Raw genomic sequence first — 18,284 nt, 5'->3', positions numbered from 1 at the left:
CTACAAGCTTAGTTTGTTTCTCACGTTGTCACTTGACCTGAACTGCTGTTTGTCCTCCCACATACATTGATAATGGCAGTCTCTTGTTAAAATAAGTACCTCCTTTCTTATTTTGTACAGATAATTGCCCTTTTTGTAATCAATTTTTGTTGGCAAAGTTTTAAATTAAAATTTTAATCTCTGTTACTGTCTTTGTTTTGCTAAATTGTATTTCAGCTTAAGACAAGACTTATGATCTGCAGGTCCCTGAATATTGTCTGACAGCTGCACTGTGACACCATCTCCTGCTGTTGATAAAAATACTCAAGAAAATTACCTGCTTTTGGGTGGGAGTCTTGTCTTTTCTGATCAGTTGCAAAATTGTAAAGGCATTTTCTTTGTCTGTGTTTATACCATGAATGTTGACAGATTGTGTCCTTCCTGGACTATTACCATTTTACAGCTGTTTTTTATATCCTTGATTATTAATCTTTTCTCCTCTGGGAGAAAGCATTCTTCTTCTTGCCCTCAAACTTTGTGGGATTGATACAGATCACTTACTTTTCCAGGTGTAAGCCTGGGATTCTGCARTACCCTCTCTGTCCAGACAGATGTGCACAGATGTCAGAATTCCTTTTGAGGTTAACTGATTTGGAGATGGACACATTGGGCATCCTCTGAACGACTCTTCTGGTGCTCAGCGTTCATCTGACTACACTTTTCCTGTTTGTTACCATAGCAGCATCAAAGAAAATCACGGACTTGGTACATAAAGCATTGTATGAATTAGTTGTGCTCCTTGAACTGGAAAGGCTGGGTCTGTACTAAATAGAACAGTGTGGCAAGTGTGTGCCTTTTGATTTTGCTCCAGCTGCATAAAGAGTCAGCAGAAGAGCCAAGAATATGAAATCAAATGCTTCATCTTTCATTCCTGTTGCTTTGTCTTGGTGACAGCTCCTCTCAGCACAGCTCAGTGATGTGGTGTTCCAGTGACTTCATGAGAAATGATCTGTTGTCATCCAATGGTTGCACTAGGAAAACTGAGAATCTTTCATTTTCAGAGGAGAATATTGTTTGCACTACAACATAAAATTATTTGTGTGTTTATGTATTGCTGTGTACGGGGAGGAAGACTGCTTTGCCTTGGTGGTTCAGGAAGTGAGCTGGAGAGATACCAATTTACAGTCTGAAGCTTCTGATACAACAAGTTACTTTGTAATGACTTTGTAATCCTGTCTCCATAAATCCATAAAATTAAGATGATTCATACTCTCCCTTGTTCTGTGCTAGAGATGGATCAATCTGTACTTGCCATAGTATGACAGAGCACTAATTTTGGTGAAGATGTTCTTAGCATTGCCATTGTGTGCACTAGTAAATGGGTTTTYTTGTTCTAAGCATCCCTAGATTATTATTTTCTCATGGATGACAGTAACAGTGTGAAGTTCAGAATTGAGTCTGTTGTCATAATTTGATTAATTAAGCTAAATACTGTAATATGTGCATATKAAGCAGAAGTACTTACATCTAAAAGGTGATGATGTGCTGTTCTCTAGAATTGAAAAGATGAGAACACTTCAGTTGCTTGTGTTTTTCAAGCAYGCTGTTGAGGTGATGAAAGAAGTTCCATTCGCAGCCATGGCTCACTCTTTCATCAGTTGGAACAGGATCTAGGAGTGATTACACTATTTGAGAGCAAAAGTGCATAAAAGAGCTGTAGCTGCGGGATGTTGGCAAGGCCTCAGCAAAATCTTCTTGATGTTGGGTATGGGGAGAAAAGTGATGATGAAACCTTAGTTCTGGTCCTTCATATTTTTTTTTAATTTTGCCCCTTCGAAGGACAAAGCACTTCCAAWATGCCATTAGAATCAAATCAGATTTTAAGGCCACATTTCTCTATTAACAGACCAATACCAACCCTTTGTGATGAGGATCGTGGCCACTGAGTAGTGTTTAAAATCAAAACCATTAGAAGTAGTCCTCTTGCATCTGAGTATTTACAAGTATTTCTTAAGAGGGTATGTGTATTTAGTCTTTGGACTGGCTGTGGAATAAAGGACAGCAGGTGGATCCCCTGTTAAAGATTTCATTGACTTGTCRTTGTCCCTGGAGGTGTGAGGATGCCTGTGCCAACCCTTGGCTTGTCAAGCTGCTTGGTAAATCTCTTCACACTGTAGAGTTCAGGTCACCTGGTGTATTTAGTTAAATTTCYCTTTACTTTCAARTTGTGTGTCAGTTAGCCCTCCTTARTGAACCCCAGGCTAGTTAGTACTTAACCCTAGCAGACCTCTCAGCCTGTTTTAAAATCAAAGCTCCCTCACCTACTCGGACTGGAAAGGCTTTTTGTAGCACTTGTCTTCATAAAGAAGTGCACTTGGCACTGCTGAGCTAGGGTGCTGTAAAACCTCCGTGAGGCCATGGGGTGTGAGCTCAGTCACAGAGGGCACACAGGGGGCTGCCATCCTATAGCCCATCCCTCCTCTGGGGCTGGGCTGCCCTCTCTTGCACTCTGTAGAGTGCCCCTCCTRCTCAGTGTCATTCCTGTAGAACAGAGGTCTCGGGTCAGTGCAATCCAAACTGCTTCAGTTCCTGGTGCTTGTGYAGGTGTGTGCTCATAGCCCCAGGCTGTGGGGAGCAGGTACTGTGATGGAGAAATGCAATTTGGGTTACATCGTGGCTTCTTTTTTTATGAAAGTAGTTTGTGTGGTATTGTGGATGAACGAGGTGGAGAAGCCTAAGGTACCGGGTTTTGGTTGAAAAAAGTTTTCATCAGTCAGGAAGAGATTAAAGTTGCTGAGAAGTTGCTTTCTTAACTGGACTTGAGAATGGGAAGAAAAACATTGATCAGTATTCGTTGATCAAAGAATGCTTTTGAAAGTGCTCTTTTAACTACAATGGAGGCTCAGAAAGAGCAGTCTCTGTTCAAACTGCAAAGAAAAGCAACACCTGTCTGTCCTTATCTACTGAATCTTTAACCCCGCAGTGGGTGGAGGGGGAAAGGGAGACATTGCTTAGTATTTGTGCTCCCAGCTGGTCTCAGGGATGAGCCTTTGGCTGGAAGGAAGCCTTGATCATGTGCCTGTAACACCCCTTTACCTGTGTTTATAAGCAGCTGTCCATTGACTCTGAACTGCCTATGCTCATTGCTGTTAAGAATTCAAGCAACTGCAAAAAGAAAATGGCCTTGGGCATTGGCCTTATTTGTTTTAGGGGCTTAAGCTAAGGTGTTAACTTTAACTAGTTACTGTTTTGGTATTTTCACTCTGGAGCTTTACATATAGAAGAGTTTTCTTAAATGCTGATTCAAAGCTTGGCTKCTAGAGGGTTTGGGGTTTTGAATATATAAACATGTAGGAAAGTTAATCTTGTCATGTTTTGTGTTCTGTCTCACTCTTCTTCCCCAAGGTATGTAAGATCAAAATCCAATTAATGTTGAAAAAGTAAAGCAAATATTCTGGGGAAGCTTCAAGAAGCTTGAAGACCCCAAAGCTTTATGCAGCTGATGACATAAAGAGCTTTTATTGTTCTTTTTGCCCTTGTGTTGTGTAAATTCAGAAATCAGATTATATCTTTAGGGATTGATGTTCTTAGAAGATCCKGGATCTACAAGCAGGAGTGCAAAAATTTTGTAAGAGTTCAAACTTCTGTAATAAGAAGTGCTCTGCATCATCCATTACAGCAATATTTGGGGTTTTTTTCTACTCTACATTTCTGTCTTAGCAATATTCAAACTGAAGTGTAGCCCTTGTTTGTTCACAGGGATAAAAGTTTCTCTCCAGCTGTATCAACATCCACTTTGGCTTTGGTAATACAGGGTGAACATGGCCACAGGCAGGGGCTCCCGAAGGAGACCAGCACACCTAAACACGCCAAAAAAAATCCATAGGAGCTAAGAGAAAGGGGAATTAGTGGGAGGTGTGACCTGACAGTAAGTGTGATTTATTTGCATTCCCTTAGTTGTCTGGGTTGAACAGGTGGGGTTGTACAACTCAGGAGGGAATAGAACAGACAAGGATGAAGAAGTGGCCATGTCATTTTGAGGAGGTCCCAGTTTGGCACCTCTTGGGTAGAGCCTTTCCCAGGGTATTTCAGGAAAGCMTCTTGAGATGAAAACTGCTTTTCCTGAAGGTTGTAGAAGGGAAAGTTCCTAATCTGAAAATAAAGGGGCAAAGCCTCAGTCTGTGCAGAGGGGAGGTTCTTAGCTGGAGATCAGACTTGTGTGTGCCTGCAGCATCTTTTCACTGGAACGGGAGTGCAAAGAAATTGTGTGTGGGGGTGGTTGGGTTGCAACATGAGAGTATTTTATTTGGGTGATACCGATGAGGATGAAGTGCTTCAGGTTTTCATTTCTAAAATGACGTTTCAGCTTAGGAGGTATGATGGGTTTCCTGTTTTGCCTTTAAAGTTCAAGTCAACCCTTAAAAGCTGAACTCGGAGCCTACTTTTGTGATTGGGGCAAAACATTTCTGCAGCCTTTGTTTTCAGAAGTGTTACGGTGGTAGCAGCTTTTCACTGCAATAAAATAAAAARAAATTATGACTCTTGTCTGAGATGAGACTTGCATGTTGGGAAAAAGGTCTCACTTGAATCATTGTCCATAGGTATCCGTCATCTTTCCTGAGCAGGGAGTACATGGAGGGGTTTAAGAACCTGTAGCCTCTGGGTGGGGAGTTTCTACATTCATGGTGAAAACTTCCTAACATGTCTGCTGCTCTCAGTGGGGTAGGTACAATCTGATTTTCAGTTTTCCTKTATATTTTAGTTAGAGCAGTATTACTTAATTTGGATCTACCTTCCTTCTTTTTCATCTGAAGCTGCACTCAAAGCATTCAAGCCAAATTTAATGCTTCACAATAGCACAGGAGGAAGAGGAGGGATATTCTCAGCTTTCCTGCCCTGGGCCCACACCCACTGCCTGCATTTTGTAGAGGTAGGCAAGACTTACAGGACCATCAGATGTACCTGCAAAATGTAAATCCTCATCTGTTTAGAAAGCCTGAGCAGGCTTTTACAGGAACTCCTCACCCATTGCCTGCTGTGATGGCCACTATATATAAAGAACTCCAAACCATTTTCAGAACTTGAGTCTTGAGACTTAAAATCATGTGCCCATTAGCAATATATGTTTTATAGCGATTTATAATCTTTTCTTGCCTCCTCTGTTAGCTGTCATGTGGGCAGTAAATTACCAATCTCTCTCTTTTTCCTCCCCTGTARGTGATAACCAGTTAAATACCTCTTCCTTGCTTACATCCATCTCCATTTCGCAGATATCAGCTACTTGTTCTCTCAGGTGATCTGATGAATGTAACTAGTTTGTTTAACCCAAGAGTTCTTGTCYTTAAATGCCACACAAGCTTTTGGAGCTGCTACTTCAGAACAGGTTTTGTGCTTTCTGTCTTACCTATTTTTTTTTCTAGCTGTTGTAACTGAACATCTAATGATTTCTCCAAACCTCCTTGTTTCTGTGCTTCAGAGCAACCCCATGCAGGTGTGCATGGACTGTTTTGAGAGCAGAGGGCAGTGTGCAGTCAATGCAGTGTCATTGCAGRCATGTCACTCTTCCCAAAGAGAAGGGATGTTGTGATTAACCAAATGTGAGCCCTGCTTGCTTCTCACCTGGGCTGTCTGACACTGGCTGTGAGTCTTTGGATGAACCATTGTCTTCACAAAAGATGGATTTGTGGGGTTCACAGCGCCATCTGTTGAGAAACTACTTTTCTCATCTCTAACGAAACATTTCTCCCTCTCTTGCACCCATCATTCTGCCCTTTTAAAATACTAAATTCCTCTATGTCATGTATTTTTTAAGAAAAGAAGAAATAAAAGAGCAAACTATGTAAGTTGATGTCATTTAACCTTCCTGAGCAAGGTGATATTAAAATTAAGGGAGAAAAATCCTCTACTGGAGGTGTGGGTGTGGTGATAATGCACTTGGAGGTCTAGTAAATCTCTAGTCTCTCAGTCTAATTTCTTGAAAGCAGACAGATAACAACAGGCCCTAGGGTGGTATTATCTGGTTGAGTARCTAAGTGGGCACGGGGATGTTTTAGCTGGATGCAGTCCCTGTGCTGAAGGATCTCAGACAGCTCTGTAGCTGCTGTTAGAGCACAGCTCATCAGGCCCAGCTATTTACTGTATAATTTAATACAAACAACATAAAYTAATGTGTCTGCTCTCCTATAGAAAATCTTTGTCTTCTAAATTTGCTCCTGCCAGTTCCTCAAAGTTGTCCTAGAGCTTTGTGTCCCCTTGTGTATCTTGAAGGAGATCAATGACTTCCTAGGCTGGCTCTAGTGGGCTGGCTTGTTCCACAGAGCTGCCCTCTGAAGCCACAAGGAAATCCTGCTGAGTGAGGAGAATTTCTGTTAATGTGTAATCGAGTTGTGATAAGACCAGCTAATAAAGATAAGGTTCCCAACAAGTGGCACGGGACAATRAGCAGGGAAATGGAGTATGGAAAACTCTGTGATTAATCATGACTCCTGGCTGCATTGTTTAAAGGAAAAACCATGCTGAAGAGGATGCACGAGCATGTTACTGAAGGGGAGGGAGAGCAGGAGGAGTCTAGGGAAAAGAATAAGAAGCAGGAAAGTGATTGTACCTCTGTGACTGTGAAGGCAGCACCCTGACCCTGGGGAAGGCTGTCTAAGGGTAGTTTAATCCTCATGCCCTCATAGCTGAAAGGCCAGAGGGAATTCAGTCGCACTCTGTGGGTTGATCTGGTTTATAATGCATGGAGAGGGGCTCATTTCTTTGGCTCTGGGGCCTTCAGTGGAACACCCTGCCTTGGGCCAGCTGGTCAGCAGGGTCTGGGACAGTGGGGCAGGGCTGTGTGTCCTCTSCAGCCAGGGGAGGGGCAGGGCAGCACATGGCATCTGTCTCACATTTAGTGATCTTTAACTCACAGTGTCGCCACTGCTGAGATCATTTAACGCTGGATACACAACCTCACTGTATCACTGCTTTGCTTGTTTTTTTTACCTGAGGTGTAAATTACTCTGTCAAATCACTCCCTATCTGACCTACGAAAATTTAATATTTTTTCCCTTTCAGAGTAGTATCTTAAAGCTGCAAACTTTAAGTAAATGCTAAAAGGTCAGCTTGCTCTTAGATGTTCCTTGCTGGGCAGGGAGCAACTGTAAAGCCAATAAATGAGGGCAGTTTTGAGGGCTTGCATTTTTCTCTGAGTATGCCACTGTGTGTCAGGCTTCAGCTTTGCTMTGTGTTTGCCAGAAAAACAGCCACTGACTGGCACTGCAGCCCTGGTAAAGAGCTGGGGAACAAGGGTGGGAAGGGACTTGAAAAAAAATTTATATTGGTGCCTTGGACCTGCAGTCCCTCTTTTAGAATAGCAGTTACAACAGAGACCACTTGGGCATAACTATTTTTTCTCCCCACCCCTGTACATCTGTCTTGCAACCTGAATGGTGCTGGGTTTGAGAGGCTGTTAGCCTGGTCAGATTTGAAGGACTGATCAGCATTGAACAAGCATGAGTGTCCATTAAGAAATTACCTGCAGATAATAATTCAGGTTCATGATTCAAAAGAAGTGATTTTTCTTGTTGTCAGCTTGATCCTTGAATTGCTTAGGTGCTGGTGACCATGATTCTGTAGTATGAAATTAATATAAATTATGCAAAGCATGGAAATAGCCCAGATCTAGTGGGCATCAAGAAACAGATGATAAAGCCTCATAAGCTTCAAGGCACTTCTTTATTTAGTCTTATGTTTGGCATGTTGGTTTCTTTTTAGAAATTATTAATGTTGTGGCTGTGAAGATGAGCTGAGAACTTAAATGTGCAGGATGCTGAGGAGACATTGGTTTTGGCTCTACAGAGAACTAGGAAGAGGTTCACTGGTATTGCTGGAAGAGTCAGTTTACAGCAGGCCAGCAGGAGCTGTTCATGTAAAAACTGCCCCTCGCTTGTGTCCTTTGGTTCTTTGGCAGCTGTTTAGGTAAATCAACAGCTTTTGCCAAAAAACTAGGATGAAGAGGAGCGCTAGGAGTTAYAACTCTGGCAGGCTGAAGCTGCAGATGGCCACAAACAGTGGCTTTGGGAGAGGTGGGAACTGTTCTTTTTCAGAAGGGGTGTCAACACTATGGTGAAAGTTTACACACTCTGTAATTTTGCCTGATGAAGGTCAGTGCAGCAGCATCTGCAGCTACCCTGATTTAGTGGGTGGTACTTTTACTGAGCAAAAAYATTTCTCTTCTGCCAAGGGCCACCTGGAAGTTATTTGTAAGTAAAGGAGGAAAGCTTCATCAACCTGTATGATTTCAGTTTCCAAGCCACTTGCATAAAAAAAAAAAATCACCTTCTAAATGAATAAATTATTTAAGAAAATAATTCAATATCCAGAATGGCCAAACACATTATCAATAAGCCTATTCTGCTGCTGCCTAATTGAGGACAAAGTGCTGAAGATGTCCTTCAGTGCCACACCTGCTCCCTCAGTGAGAAGTGTACTTCACCTTTTTTGGATGCTGAAATGCCCTTGAAATTCARGCACMGGGTGTGATTCTTGGGGTTCCTGTGCAAGGYCAGGAACTGGACTTGATGATCCTGATAGGTCCCTTCCAAYTCAGCRTATTCTATGRTTCCATGACAGCAAAATCYTCCTAGAGGAGATGATTTGGAGATAAATTTGCATTTGGCAGAGCCTCATCTGGGCTGTGGGCTGTAATGTGCCCTGGTGACAGCAGCCACATTCTAGGACAGTGCTGAGCACAGTGACACCACGGCACTTTGTGGCCAGCACTGGTGCTTGGTCCAATGTCCTTCCCTCAGWTGGCACAAATTGCTCTCTGTGAGTCCGAAAAGAGAGCGGTGATGTCCAGGTTCAAGTGCAGGCCAAGTATGAAGGAAACAAAACAAAGATTCAGCAGCCTCGTGTGATTTAGACAGGCAAAACTCCCACGCCGGAGGACAAAACTGCGCTCTTTGGATAAGTGCTTATCGTTCTGGGAGCTGGCACAGCAGAGCAGAGCAGTCCATGCTTCAAAAAGCAAAGTAATTAATTCTCCTTGCTCTCAGCCTCAGCAGTCTCCAATGTGCAATGCTGCACTGCAACCAGGCATGGAGAAACTTTCTTCCCAATCAAAAGAAGTATTTAATTTTGTGCTCTGATACAGCAGGGTTGGTTTTCCTTTTAATATTACTGAAGACAATGCCATCCTTGCCTTTCTGTGACCTTCAGTGTTTGTGCTTTGTGTTAAAATGTCCATTCCCCCTCCCTCTTCAAATGCTGGCATTAAAATGGAAAAAAAAAAAAAAAAGATTAAAATTCCTTTTGTTTAAATCCCTAATAAGGGAGCCTTAGAGCATGCCAGCCTTCAGATGCAGGGATAGGACTTGGCTTGCACTCTTGGCTCTGGACTCTTCACCTGGGCCATGTTGGGTCAAACCCCTGGACTGTCACCCCAAAACAAGTGCTCTTTGCCTGCTGGTTGCTCAGCTGTGGTTGAAGTCTGGGGTTGGAGAAGAGGTTTGGGGCTGTGCTTCCCAATCTGGGGTTTTCCTACTCACCCTCTGTATCGTGGGGCCAACAGTGCCAAAACCTCTGGCATCCTATTTCTGTTGCAGATGTTCCAGTTGTGTCCCTTTGCTCTTAGCATGTGCAGTRGCCATCTCCAAATGTGTCACAAATAATAATGAATAACTGTACCAATCAATCAAAATTAGTGTTGATTTAAATTCCTGCTTGCGTGGAGTCTCCCTGAGTTCCCATGGGCAGCTCTTCTGCTCACCTGGGGGCAGTTCTGGAGGAGGGAACATGGCCCCCCAACCCATGGGGCTCAACAACTGAAGGAATAACCAACTAAAGTGAAGGTAAATGTTCCAAAGTGCCTTGGGAGAACCTGGAGCAGATGATTGTAGACAACAGGCCATGAGGGAGCAGCCAGATRAGCAGAGTTTGTGTGAAAACCCCAGCTACAATGTGTAGGCACTGAGAAAGATCCCTTTATGAAGAGGTTTAACAGTCAGGTGAAAAGACATGATGCTGCTGTTTAATATGGGCCTTGGGAGCACATCAAAGCATGAGGGAAAGTCAAATATTTCTACTTCACTGAAGAGCTGCATCATCATTCACCAGCACTGGCTGACAGCCTCAGTGMTCAGGTGAGAGGGACTGCTGGGGTTATGGAGGACTTAAAAAGCAAAATATGTCAAATTTGAAGATTTAGGTACAGATATATGTTACATTTAGGTACAGATATATGCCACTATGTGACAAAATGCCTTTTGGTATTAATGATTTGGTGTGAGTGGGTCAGGGAGGCCAAAGAGKCTGAATGTTTCCATTCCTCGGTCTGAGGAGACAACAATGCTCTTTAAACCATGAGGGATTTAATCACATTGCTGATGTRTTTGTAAAGCCCCCCTTGGCAAGCTGTGACATCATTCTATGAAAAAGAAGAAACTCTCCCTCTGTGGGAATAAAAGAACARCAGCAGCAATGGCCAGAAATGCCAGCCAGGCTGGGGGGAGCACCTGGCACCTCTCCCCAGGGCTCCCTGTTCTGGTTTTGGATGCAGTGGAGTTAATTTGCTTCACAGTAGCTGGTATGGGGGTATGTTCTGGATCTGTGCTTCACTGASTTGAATTTGGCAAGGTCCCTTCCAACCYMAACCACTCTATGATGCTGTAATATCCCAAACCATTYGCCRTTCTCAGCAATAAATGCTGGGGAAGGAGAAGGAAGAGTGGGATGTTTGGAGTGATGGTGTTKGTTTTCCCCAGTCACTRTTACATGTGATGGGGCCCTGYTCTCCTGGASAYGGCTCAACACYTGCCTCCCCAYGGGCTGTGGTTAATGAATTTCATGTTTGCTCTGCTTGTGTACATGGATTTAGCTTTACTTCTTAAACTCTTTATCTGTACACAGGGATTTTCCCACTTTTACCCTCCCAATTCTCTTTTCCATCCAGCCGAGGGGGAGTGAGTGAGCAGMTGTGTRGGGCTGAGGTGCCAGCTGGGGTTAAAYCACAACACCTCCCCAAAGAGGTCTCTGGGGAAGGARGGTGGAGGATGTTTAGGAAGAGACTGAAAGGTGGAAGGAATTAATTAAGGAACAGAGGTGAAAGCTTTGCCTGGAGTGTTGTGCTGGGGAAGAGGGATGTCCTGGCAGGATTGTGTGGGATGARGGTCTCTGAGAAGCCCCAGTCCCAGTCTGCTCATTTCTGGCCATGTCTTTGCCTCCTGTGAAGGGAAAGGCTTTAGGTGAAAGGCTTAGAAATGCCAATGAAACAGCAATGATTTGATACAAATATAAAATGAAGCTTCCTTGCTGAGGAGTCAAGACAAGGCCAAGCTGAACTGAACTCTTGCCTTTAGCACATTTCTTCAGCAGTCTTGTGAATACCTACATACATCTCAGTTTCTCTGTCCATAAACTTGGGTTAATGCTATTATTCCTTTAACTGTCTCACAAATGTTTGCAAAACTAATTATTTTTTAGAACAAAATTGCTGCACGCTAAATTTTACATGATATATTGCACTGGGATGATCTAGACTTTAAGAAAGATTAAAATAAAGAGGAAGGTAAGGGTGCGTTTGTGTACTGAAAAAGCTACAAAGATTTACTGTGCCTGAGCCAGCTTGCTGTATGTTAAGTWCATGTAAATTATGATAATTTTAATATAATTGTCACTACCATTTTGGTGCATGTTTAATGGAAATAAGAAAACAATAGAAGCCCCCTGCTTTTGCTTGCTGTGCTCAAGATCTGCTGTGTGATTTGCTCTGACAATTGCCCCGTCACTCACCTCTTACCTCTGTCCTCGCCAGAGCTTGCAATAATCTGATTGGGATATGGTTCAACTGCGTAACACCCAAGAAACCTTGACTGGTTTTTCATTCCTTCACTGAGTACCTCACATTCTCTTCCTTTCACTCAATGCCTTCACTTTTCCTACTGTATTATGAATATTTTCAGTGTTAYGCTCAAGAGCCACAGGCTCCATTCATAACTGCTTTCCAATAGTCTCTGACCAAATGAGTACAGAAGATTTCCCTCTCAGGTCTCTCTCTTTACCCAGCAGACAGTAAAAAAGTTCATTTCCATCGCTGTGTGCTCTTTCCTTCCCAGCAAGATGCCAAATGGACTTCCTACAATGTTGCCTTATGTGCTTCTGAAATCTATTCTTTACCTCCTTCTGTAAGCTGGGAAGGTTTCAGGATGAGTCTTTTTGCTACCTAAGAATATCCGAGGGCTACAAGAAGATAAGGAATATTTAAGTGGTTACATTTCTGCCAATGGCATTTCTGCCAATGGCAATAGATAAATATTACTTATCTTGGTTGCCATTTTACCTGTGTATTTATCCAGATTTTTAAGTTATCATCATAATTATCATTATGCTCATAATCACTCAGATTTCTTGTATAACCCAGCACTTTCCTTCCAGCTTGTAGTGATACACATGGTGCTAGGACACTTCTTAGAGTGATTMCTGCAATTGCTGGGATTTACCCTGCAGATGCAGATTTCTTGCATCACTCACTGGCTAACTTACAAAGTGACACTTTAAATGAAAGTTCCTAGAGGTCAGAATTGGAGATTTGATGTTAGAAATGGTGCTATGGCAGAATTGTGATTGAAAAGTGAAGAACTTTTATTCTTCCCTCTTTTTCTTCTTTTTAAAAAAATAGTATTTGAGAAAACAGAACCATTTAGACTACAGGAAGTTTATAGTTGCTTAAGCTRCTGCCCCAAAATTTCCCAAGGCTTGGTTAAACAGGGCTTTGAGCCACCAGATGTAGCAAAAGTTGTCCCTGCCCAGTGCAGTGGTGTTGAATAAAATTATGGTCCTCTAAAGGTTCCTTGTGAKCCAAACCATTCTGTGATGCTCATCTCTGTTATCTGAGTGGTCTCTCACTATTCACATTTCAGTCTGACCTGTCTGAATTGTGCTGTTATGTATTTGGAGTTCCCAGATCTCTGACATCAGTAAAGAGCTTCCCAGCATCTTATGGACCAAGCAGAAGTAATGTGTGTAAATAATGAAAATCCATCCTCTTGTCAGCAAAAGAYAGACAAAATTAAAAAAGTAGAGGCTGCCTAATTCAAGTCGTTRCCAACTTCCCAGTGGTGAATTTTTCTACAAGCCACACTTTTCTAGAAGTGCTGCACAAGTTAAAAAATCTGATTTATTTTTGTGTGTTTACAATGAGATTTCTTCCAATTAGAAAATTTCAACACTTAGGTTAAAATGCATTGTGAAAGATGTCAATCAGCAGGGGCAAAGGCTGTCCCGAGCYGTGTCCCCGCTCCGGACTCTGCCAGGCCAGGCCCAGCTCGGAGTGCCAGCGCCMGGCTCCAGGATGCAGGGCTGTGTGGGAGGAAACTCCGTGTCAGCAGCCTGCTTTCACTGTGTGCAACCAAACCCCAAGGCCAAGGCCGTCCCCAATGGCTGCCGAGCACAAACAAAGGCCCGATTGTCCCTCGCCGCTTGGACTCTCCCAGAAACGCAGCCACCGCGTCCCTATTAATTGAGAACAAAGCCTGCTTGCAGGGCCCAGCTCCTGAACCCATCCCGGCAGCCACRCTGAAGCAACTTGTGTGCAGAGCTGGGCTGCTTGGAGCTCAAAGGGGTCTTGGGCTGGGCTTTCCCGGAGCCCAAAGGTTTGACACCACACCCCAAAGTGCRGGCACAACCCCCCGGTGCCACCAGGCTGCCCACGCTGCAGAGGCTGTGCCAGGCTTTGGCCAGGCTGTTTGCTGGGGGACAGCTTCAGCCTTCTGATCTGTGTGATGACAGACTGCAGGGCCACTGCTATTGTTTWATTTGGATTGCAGAGAGCTTAAAGAGCCCCAGTCCTGGGCCCTAATCCCAGGTCTGGGATGTACAAATATGGAAAAACCCAGGTGGGTTWTGCTCTTCCTAAACCTCTTGCTGAGCTCTCTGGGAGCACTGCTAGTTAAGCAAAGTAGGTCAGTGCTCCAAACGCAGAAGTGCACACACATCAGACAGGAGAGGTGTAAACTGGAATATTAAGCCATCAAGTGGCTGTTAAAAACTTCGTAAGGGCAATTAAAATGTTACCATCCTTTCATGTGAACAATGCAAACAAAAGCAGGAATTAGTTTCAGTTACAAATTTGGAGTTCTGGAGGAGCATCTTCAGATGGATTTTCCTTTTTATCACCTGATGTTTGCATCCCTGACTGCCTCCACCCTGCAGATGAACATCTGAGCAGTGTGTGATGGGACACGTGCACGGTCCCTGTCCTGCAGCCTTTGCCCAGTGAGGAGCTGATGTCACCTTCTCTGTTGACTTGTGACACACAAATGCAGAAAGCAAAGTGCTGCCCCATCCAGTCACTCCTCTTCAGCAATGAACCAGACAGCTTTACTGTAAAGAAATACACTTGCTGCCACCCACTGCAAATCTCCCTCTACACATAGATGTTGTGCTGATGATTAATAAAAATAACTACATATGGGTGAGGCAACAGGGGTGGTTTCATTCAGTCATTTGGTTTGTGACTGCAATCAAAATAAAAGGTGCTCCCCAAAGGCTCATTCCCMGGCACTATCTGAATGCCTCCTTCCAGAAAGAGCTGACTGATTTGGGGGAATAAACATCAGTATTTGCTGCGTTCACTTTAATCCCATTAGTATTTGCTAAGCCAAATAACGCAAAACCAGTTTAAACCCTCATTGCAGCTCTAAAGACACCGAACTCCTGTGCACAAAGTTTGGGCTGAGTTTGAGTTTCATGTTTTTGGGTTTCATTAATTTTATTTTTTATTTTCAAGTAAAATAAAATAAAGAKATGAGAAAAAGGTTACCAAAATGTCTAGCCTTTGTTTTACTGAGTTACAACAAATGAGCAACAAGTTAGAAAAGTTGGATTTATTCAAACGCCCTAGCATCCTATTTGTGCAGCGTACGGAAAGGTGGGCAAGTGTTCCAAACCCAGCTCGGCAGAGAACGCACCGGACGGTTCTTGCACCCAGGCTCCTGCTCTCCCTCCATCCCCTCCTCACATGTGCACAGACAGACACCCCCACACTAATCCAAAGTAGCAGTATGTGAAAAAAAGTGCACTCAGGAACCCAGGAGTGATCTAAAAATGTAGTGGCAAGGGTTAGTAAGAAACTTCTGTTGTGCGCTGCAACGTCTAAAGCTGGAGGGCAGACTGCTGGTTAYGGTGTCCATCACTGTTCCAGCCAAAGAAACACAGGTTTGGATTATGAAGCATCTTAATTTCCTCGCTCCAACCCCTCTGGGGGTTGTACTGCATGTTTAAACAAAAAGTGCTAAAAAGCCCCCCAAAAGAAACYAACAACCAAAAAATGAAATGCATTCTTGCCAAATCTTCAGAGACCTACAGCTGGGGCTGGATGGTGAAAAGTGAAGTACAGGAGCTGGAGAAGACTTGCCTTGTAGGAGCACGGAAAAGCAGAGATTTAAATATTTCAACCACTAGCAGGTGGCCATCGAACAAAATAAAAGAGTCAAAACAACATGAGAAAAAAAAACAAACCCCACCACTTCAGAACATGTTTAACTGGTCTGAAATGTAAACCAGGGTGGGGATCTGGGCTCAGGTGTTGATCTGCACCAAGACAACTCCAAAAGATTGCAACTCTTTCTTAAAACAGTTCAGGAAAAAAAAAATTTCTTGTCTCCCTCCCCAACAAAAGACACTTCCCTCCCCCCAACCAATCCCAAAWTTTCTCAACTGCATTATAACTTGCACCTATTAAAAAAATTAACAAAATTTTTMTGTTGTACAAATCTGTTCCAGTAGAGGAAGAGGCTGGGCAGGAAAGCAGGGGGGAGAGAAACTAAGAGAAAGCTATGTACAAGGACCCKTTCCTCTTTCTTTCTTCTCCTTTGYAACGCAGTAGTAGGACTTTGGCACTATCAACAATTCCGTTATGATGCTCCACGAGAGAATTGCTTGCTGTGCCTTCACAAGCGCAGTTTGAGACTTGGAGYCACAAAATGCTCTCTCACCCCAGGCAGGAAAATAGAGTTTTCTTCTRTTTTCAGACAGCATTTCCCCTTCAACATCAGGCCAGTGCAGCTGAGGAGTACCCCTGCAAAAATTGTAACAGCAGTGTATTATTTTTAAGGCACTATGAGCGACTGCAGCTGTTAAATAACATGGTACACGGTTTACATCCCTGCACATATAGTAACATTATTTTGTATTAACTGTACTGAGGCCTACCCTTATCACAGCCTGATGTAGTAGGGTGTTGGATTTTTGCTGCACATAACACCCAGTTGATAATCCCCTGCAGATTTCTTACAGGGATACACAGTCCAGCCTTGGCTCAAATTCTCACACTGACTCCAAGAGGGTGCGTTCGTGYATTTGGGGCAACGACTTTGCAAACACAGGACAGACAGTGCTAAAGCCAAGAAGACTTCAGGTCTTTCTCCCCTAGCAAATCCCCACATAATAATTTTTGCTATACATGATTTTACAACTGCAAGACAATGTAAAAAGCTGGATGTGCTTGTGCTCTGCAGAGCAGCTTCCTGGCTCCACCATGACTCCTGCACCTACATAAAGGCTGCACGCTGGACCAGAGATTAAAAAATAACCCCTCCAAACCCAACTTTCAAACAGCCACCCATTCACATGTATCCCCAGTTCCCAGCAGAAAGCAAAGGCTCTGTGACAGGGATTATGCTGTTTTTGCCCACTGAGGTGCGAACGTATGAAGTGCAAACATCCTCCTCACCCACCCTGCAGCAATACTCAGTGAAACCTGAGCTAACTCGCTATTTCACACCTCTTCGGGATGTTGCTATCTGGTCTGTTATTTMCCACAAAAGCAGGGAGCTCTATCTGGCATCTGCAATGTAGAAAGCAATGCAGTYAAGCCCAGCAAAAGGCCATGGGCTTGCACCAACACCAAGGGGARAAGTCCTTCCCCCAGTCCTCAAGACCTTCCCACACAGGCCCCTGYTCCTTCTGACTCATTGCAAAATTTTAATTGCTGCATTGGGTTTTGCTTCTCCCTCTGAAATCCTTCATTATATTAGAGCTTGGGTCTCTATGCAGCTCACAGCTTTCAGAGGAAAAGGCATGTCCTCCCTATTTCAGCCTCATTCCCTCAAATGTTCTAGGGTGACCTGCATTCTGCAAAATCCACTGGTGAATCCCATGCTGACTCACATCAGGACGCTGATTTGGGGCCCAGTACCAGTAGCAGACACTATAGTTAGCTTTTTTAATGAAACCCTAAACCTCAGGAAAAGTGAGACCTTGGGCAGAAAGTGAAAATCCTCATTGGTGTTCACTTTGAGTGCAGATAGAGGAATGCACTGGGCCACCATCAAACAAGTGCTCCTGCAGCAGTGCAGAAGGGGCTGGAGATGCCAAGAGGACCCAGACTACCTCTGATGCTCAGTATCATGCCTTCAGCAGATGCAAGGAGTGGCTGTCTTCAGGCTTTTTTCCTTTTTTCCAGTGTGCAACYTCCACACCTGGTTTTACTTTGGCAAATCTCCACAGAGCAGTGGTCACAGCCATTAAGAACCAGGGTGCTCTYGTTCCCACCATGAGCCAGAGACTTTGGTGCCTGCATCTTGCAGGGTTCATGCTTAAAAATGAAACTCTAAAAAAAGACTGTGGAAAGGTGGTGATGAGGGAAAATGGTATAATTCTGAGAAAAAACAAAAGCTCTGATCTTGGGAAAATCCCACAAGGAGACAACGCTGAAGAAAGCCAGCAGCACCTGCCAAACACTCTGGCACCTCTGGTGCTGCTCTCCTGTTTGAGCTGCAGCTTGCTGTATTTCATTTAGAACCAGTTTCTAATTGTGAAGTTGTGCAAAGGAGGACAACAGACCTGTGCACAGGAAGGYAGGAATTTCTACTGATGGAAAGGGAGCTAAAGCACTCTCCTGACAGAGCAGCTGGGCCTCACTACAAGAGGGACAGGACCCAAGGCTGCATGACAGTCTCTGGAACACTTTCAGAGATGGCTTTAGTGCACCCTACAAAGGGCCTGCTACCCCACAGGGACAGCTCTCCCAACCTCTCTGTTCAAGAAACCTGACCTGCTCCATGGAATAAATCCCATTTTGCCAAAAGCTTCAGATRAAGACTCAGTAACAGAGCCTCTCCTCAGTCCCCGGATGGCATTTCAGAGCCTTGCACGATTCCTGCTCTCACAGAGGCCCAGTCCCTTGTGAAATTCCTTCTAGCTGCAGCAGCAGCAAAATCTGCCAAACACGGACCAGTTTTGAAAAAAGTCAGTTTTATAAGGCACAAGGCCTGTCTAGGCTGTAACACAAACGCTCTAATTATTCCAAAATTTTCTAAAGCCAC

At 43.8% G+C, this 18,284-nt stretch overlaps 1 protein-coding gene across 5 annotated transcripts in view; it reads right to left on the bottom strand.

Annotated features, from left to right (window-relative positions):
- Window positions 1-15,469: 15,469 nt before the first annotated feature.
- Window positions 15,470-18,284, bottom strand: part of ZHX2 (zinc fingers and homeoboxes 2) — a 74,320-nt gene continuing 71,505 nt past the window's right edge. For all 5 annotated transcript variants that reach the window (XM_057368110.1, XM_057368130.1, XM_057368137.1 and 2 more), the window contains one exon: window positions 15,470-16,036. The gene's annotated coding sequence lies outside the window, so the exon portion shown is untranslated. The remainder of the gene's footprint in view (window positions 16,037-18,284) is intronic.

Source organism: Malurus melanocephalus, unplaced genomic scaffold (assembly GCF_030028575.1).
Source record: "Malurus melanocephalus ecotype Western Australia unplaced genomic scaffold, MMel_1.1 scaffold_3, whole genome shotgun sequence".
NCBI classification, from domain to species: domain Eukaryota; kingdom Metazoa; phylum Chordata; class Aves; order Passeriformes; family Maluridae; genus Malurus; species Malurus melanocephalus.
This window is presented reverse-complemented; position numbering and strand designations above follow the sequence as displayed.